The sequence below is a fragment of the Symphalangus syndactylus genome, chromosome 12 (assembly GCF_028878055.3).
Source record: "Symphalangus syndactylus isolate Jambi chromosome 12, NHGRI_mSymSyn1-v2.1_pri, whole genome shotgun sequence".
Lineage (NCBI taxonomy): Eukaryota > Metazoa > Chordata > Mammalia > Primates > Hylobatidae > Symphalangus > Symphalangus syndactylus.
The window spans coordinates 37,734,633-37,740,632 of record NC_072441.2 but is presented as its reverse complement, the minus strand read 5'-3'; the positions used below and the strand labels follow the sequence as shown (position 1 = coordinate 37,740,632).

Below are 6,000 nucleotides of genomic sequence, written 5' to 3'. Positions count from 1 at the left end.
CCACACTGTGGAAGCTTTGTTCTTTTGCTCTTTGCAATAAATCTTGCTACTGCTCACTCTTTGGGTCCACACTGCTTTTGTGAGCTGTAACACTCACCTCGAAGGTCTGCAGCTTCACTCCTGAAGCCAGCAAGACCACGAGCCCACCGGGAGGAACGAACAACTCCACACGTGCCGCTTTAAGAGCTGTAACACTCACTGCGAAGGTCTGCAGCTTCACTCCTGAGCCAGCGAGACCACGAACCCACCAGAAGGAAGAAACTCCGAACACATCCGAACATCAGAAGGAACGAACAACTCCAGACGCGCCACCTTAAGAGCTGTAACACTCACCGCGAGGGTCCGCGGCTTCATTCTTGAAGTCAGTGAGACCAAGAACCCACCAATTCCGGACACATCAGGACACCCAGGCCCACGTGCCAGGCTCCGGCTCACCTGCCCGAGGGCAGAGCGGAAGCTCCGCCCCTGGCGGAACCCCGTCCTGTGCGCAGTTCCCGTGCGGGAGGAGTTGGCGGCGGGGCCCAGCCGAGGTAGGAGTTCCACAGCTTCACCGTTGTCGGTGTGAAATGGGTGTGAAAGAAGACATAAAACAGGCTTCCCGAGTAGAACCTGCCACCCTGGGCTGCTGGGGAGGCGGCACCAGGCGGGGCCGGGGGAAGCCGCTCGGACGGTGGTCCTTGGGTGAGCGCCTTCCTCGGGGCCCTTGGGCCAGGCCAGTGCGGCCCGGGACGCCCCAGAGCACCTGGGGAAGAACCGCCCGGGCCGGCCTTTGGCTGTCCCAGGCAGCAGCTGGAACCCGAGTGGGCCCTGGCGGGATCTGGGACGGGGAGGGTCTCCGGCGGAGCCAGGAGGCCTGAGAAGTCCGGAGGTGGGTGGAGAAGGGCCGCGAGGGGGCGCTGAGACGGCGAGTGGCCGGGCCTGGGAGTGGCAGGTGTCAGGAGAGCAGTGAGGACACCGTTGCTCATAGTCCAGGCCGGTTAGGACCAGAGCCTACCCCGGGTGGCATGGTGATGATCCAGATTCAGGAGAAGTGTCTGAGAAAGGATCGTTCAGACTTTTTGACCTATTTTACATGAGGAATAAAGGATAGAGGTCAGGAAACTTGTCTAAAAATTTTTTTCATTGTCGTTAAAAAGTTCATTTAGTGTAAAACGGGCAATTATCTGCGCGTTTAATATGCGGGCTAAGGTTGTTTCTTTCAGGCTTTCTTTCTTTGTGGCATGTAATTTCTATTTAACAAATGTATGTTGAGTGTCAGCTGTGTGTCAATTGCTATGCTAGATAACAGAGAAACAAATTATTAATAACATCCTCACTTTCCATGAGTTCAAATTCTAGTACAGGAAAAAGTCATCTAAATAATTCTAATGAAATGTCATAAGGCTAAATAACAAAGGTATATGTAAGGAATTCTATCAAATGTTCTATTAACTATTAGCATGGAACAATTAAGGGACTAGCTCTGGTTTCCAGATGGAATGGCTCTTATGGACGTCAGGTATAATGGGTCATTTGCTTAACAGAAGGCAGAATTGCATATCTAATATTTTAGGTTATAAATAAGGGCATATAGTACAGGCAAAAAGAAAAAAAAAAGACAACCTACCTCCAAAACCCAGCTAAAACCTCTCTCTTTAGAAAAGACTCCTGGATTTTCTACATTTTATGTTTTATCCAGATGAGAGGTGTGTAATGTAGTTGTTAAGAGGCTGGACTCAGGAGCTAAACTGCCAGAGTTTACATCCCACCTGCACCACTTACTACTCATGGGCTGACCTTGTATAAGTTGCTTAATACCTTGCTTCTCATTTTGTTTTTCTGTGAAATGGGGATGATAATTATAGTCCCCATAAGATTGTTATGAAGATTTTTGTATTTCTAAAGTTAAGAGATGAAGTCTCATTTTCATTCCCTATGATAGAGCCTTCAGAATGACTGTACCCAGAAGTCAGATTTTTATTTTATTAAATGAATACCTCATTGATTTAGTACAGTTTTTCAAAGTTATTTTTTATCTGGTTTTACGGCAGATTCTGATTACATGTTATATTTAAAACTGATACTCATATATCTTCAGCTTAATGATTTGTAACATTGGAAATTGCATTTCCATTGATTGTTCTTTGCAGCATGATTGTTCTATGTTACTGATATGATGATCTTTCTGTCCTTCTGCCAATAATTGGAAACAATCTTACATCATGAGCTATCTTTTTATTCTGAGGTTTTAGTGTTTGTGTAAACAAGTAACCCTTGCTGTTCAATGATTATAATTTCTTTAACATCTTTTCGCCTAAAACATGCTTTTGTGATTGGCTTTCATTATAAGGAAATACATGAAAAGATGAATTTAAAAGGCTCTGTTTCCGCCCTCCATGGCTGGTACTGTTTATCAGTTGCTCAGCAGTGCTGTCACTGCTGGTGACATTGTTGGGGCTATTTAGCTGAACTATCGCTCAATTAGTCTCTTTCCATTATTTATATGTAATCATTAATTAATTAATATTATGTTCTCTTCAACAGAATAGTCACCTTGAAGTATAATGTCTTCAAGTGGGTCCTGGGGGCATAGACAGAACTGGAGTAATAGTCAATCAAACCTTCCCTTGATAATCCTCCCCACACAGTGCGCTGTACCTAATGCAAGCGCAAGCTACCAGACCGTGCATTACGAGTTTATTTCCATGCTGTTCACATATGTGAGCTGCAGAAGACCGTGATGCTTCAGAATTTAAACTCTCATGTTTTCTAGATAGGAGGTGCTTCTCTAAGATTTTAAATGCCCTAACAGTTTTTTTCTGAAGTTGTTTCTCTGAACTTACGGGTAAATCTCCCAAGCGAAAGGAAGACCCTAAAACGTTCCCAAGTCTTGCCTTCTTCTAAAGGTGAGGGTAACCCAGTGAGCACACGAGGGGCTTGGCTTATGAAGCATCATTTTCAAGTCTTTACCAGACTTTTTGCTTCCATCTTTGACATCTTCATTCATGCTATTGAACATCTATGTTACCAGTCATACAGCAGCATACAAAACATTTTTTCACTTCGGTTGAATGTAGCGTTTTGATAAGTGAACAATTTCCCAAAGGTTACTCAGCTGTTTTTGACTACTGTAGAGAACTGGTTAGAAATACAACTGCCGTGCCACTCTCTGAAAAGACTCTTGATTTGCAAGAGAGGAAATAGTCATTGTGAATAGTTTCTATTCTGACCATAAAATGCTATATATTGTTTGATTTATCAGTGTATTAAAAGGAGGGACTTCCTCCGAGAAGTCCTTTATTTGGCATTTATATCCTTTGCAATTAAGACACGTTTTTAAATGTCATTAGCCAAAGGGAGAAAGATTTTCTTTTTGGCATGTTCTTTGGCATTTCTAGTGGTACGCTGGTAAATAACAACCAGTCCTCCAAAAAATAAAAAAAAAAATGAAACAAGTACAAAAAGAAAGACAAAACCCTTACTTATAATGACTGAAAATTTCTGTAGTGTAAAAACTCCCACCATGACAGATTTCAATTGTCAAAATTATGCCACTAAACATGGAGTTGGGAAGATACGTGTACAGTCAGCTCTCACAAACTGGCACCAGCTGGCTACAGCATGCCGCTGGTTCTCATCTTAAAATTAGTTATCACAAAATTTTTTTTTTCTGTTACATGTTTGGGCTTCCACCACCACTTAATGTTTATCCAGTAACTTTGAAAAATGAATCCTAGTTTGTTTCTGCAAATATATAAATGGATGGAGCACTTAGGAGACTCTACCAATATTTTCACCTTCTTTCAGTGACTCAGGTTTTCAAAGCTGAATTCTTACAGAGTTAGTACCCTCTTGCTCTTCATTTTGTTTGGTACTTTGTTTATTACAAGATGAACTCTCCTGGGAGTCCATAAATGAAAACATTTCAGTGTGTGCTCCAACCAGCTTTAATTCACATCAATTTAGAAACTGGGAATTATTTAAAGTAGTTCTAGCTGTTCTAAGGTTAGCAATTAGCACTTTAATTTGTGCAAATGGCATTGAAAATACTGTATCAAAACAAACTGGTTCTCTTAACATGAAAGCCTTTAAAAAAGTTTTAAAAAATCAGTGGTAATCAATTTGAACAGTACTGCTTTTCCACCAAGAGAGAGCAACATAAGCACATGTAACAGAATATATTGAAGTGGCCATTTTACGTTGTAAGCAGTAGGGTCATGTACATGTGTTACTTAGGAATCTATTACTTCATCTGCTTCTGAACTTGATGGATGAAGTGCAGTGATTAGTTAGGGTTATGGCAGTTGATGATGCATTCTATAGAGATCATCTTTTTGTCTTTAGATATTTCATATGCACAATATGTTACTTCATTATGATTTCACTTATGGTGCACATTTATGAGTGTCTAAAAATTGACATTGCTTTTCCTGTCACAAATGGCTTTCAACAGGATACAGTTTCTCCATCTGTGCTAATAAGGTTAGGAAAAATTGCAATAGTTTTAAATGTGTAAATGGTGGATTTTAAATTTTGTTTTAAGACAGTATATATCCAACTTTAAGAGAACTGGTATGTCTGGAAATTTTCTTTAAGATTTTAGTACTGTTAAATGTAATGGCAGTTGTTTGAATATAAACAACTGACATTTGACCATAAAATGGAAACCTGAAGATTTCATCACTAAATTTTGAACTTTCAAAGATTAGCCTTAATTAGAAACTTTGCTGTATCTTGTGGCTTAAAGTCTTGCCTTAATTATTTTAGGGACACCGTTTCCACTCACAGTTTTCATACTTCAGTAAAAGAAAGTGTCCTTAGGTTGCAGTAACTAAATATTAAACTTATATTGCTTCCATATAACAGCAGGAGTACCTGCAAAACATATCAGTTAAAACTCGATAAGGTCAAGTCTTAAAAATAACTGTAACAAATGATTTATTATACTTATTAACCTCATGACTTACAGATCTTCAGGTACTTTTCAGCCTCGAGAGTGGGAAGCATTTACCAGGATAGGGGAAGAAAAAGGAAAAAAAAAAGATAATGGCTACAAATAAATGCAACAGTTCCGTGCTTTCAGGAAACTTATTTTTATGTGATTGTAAATTAAGAAAAATTCAGAAAAAATGCACATAAATGATTTATTGTTAAAATATTTATTTTTAGAAGTCTTTATAGGCAAGAGCTTGTGGATTTAAAAAATTCTGTATAAATATTTGTATGATTTCTACAGCTTGCTGTTCAGAATGTTGACAGGCATGTGTTAGGAATGTCAATGCCAAAAGAAGGCATTTGCCTTGTGAACCCTTGTGGTGTGGTACTACTCTTATCTTTTTGTACAGAGGCTTGAACAAGTAGTAATTATTTCTAGATCCTTGGTCCAATTTTATATTTAACATTGTTATCTCAGACTGTAACAAGTTTTATGTATTCAGTGAGCTACCTTTTCTTCATAAAAAAGCATGTTCTTAGATCATTTGTATATATGTATAAGTAGATACCTGTCTCTGTCTTATCTGTCTGTCTATCTATCTATCTATCTATCTATCTCTCCTATATAAGGAGCCAATCACAATTGCCTATATAAAAATGGCAAAAATCCTATTTTTAAAATTGTAACTTAAGAATGATTCTACACATTTAAAAATATTTCACTTCAGGGTTCCTTTACACAGACAGCACCCCTAGTAATTTAAAATAGAAATTAAATGAATGAAATCTTAACTTTAAAGAACTATAAATCCATCAATTTGTTAAACAGATACATACTGAGCACATACTATGTGCCAGGGGCTTCTGTAAGTACTAGCAATCAAATATATCTTTGCCAGTGGAAGAACATTCCATGGAAGCTCAAGAGTCCTGGAGTGACACAAGATGGCATGTTTAAGGAATAGAAATTGGCTATTGTGACTGCTGTGTGGGGAGTCAGGGAGGGTGGTACAGAGAGGATGGGAAGGAAGGAGCCATTTACATGGGGTGTTTTAGGCCATGGTGTAGAGTCTGGATGTTAAGTTC

General features: G+C 39.4%; 1 long non-coding RNA gene across 4 annotated transcripts in view; it reads left to right on the top strand.

Moving 5' to 3' along the window:
• Positions 1-426: 426 nt before the first annotated feature.
• The window catches only part of LOC134733700 (uncharacterized), a 345,729-nt gene continuing 340,155 nt past the window's right edge, over positions 427-6,000 (top strand). For all 4 annotated transcript variants that reach the window (XR_010117331.1, XR_010117330.1, XR_010117328.1 and 1 more), the window contains exon 1: positions 427-530. This is a non-coding gene — a long non-coding RNA (uncharacterized lncRNA). The remainder of the gene's footprint in view (positions 531-6,000) is intronic.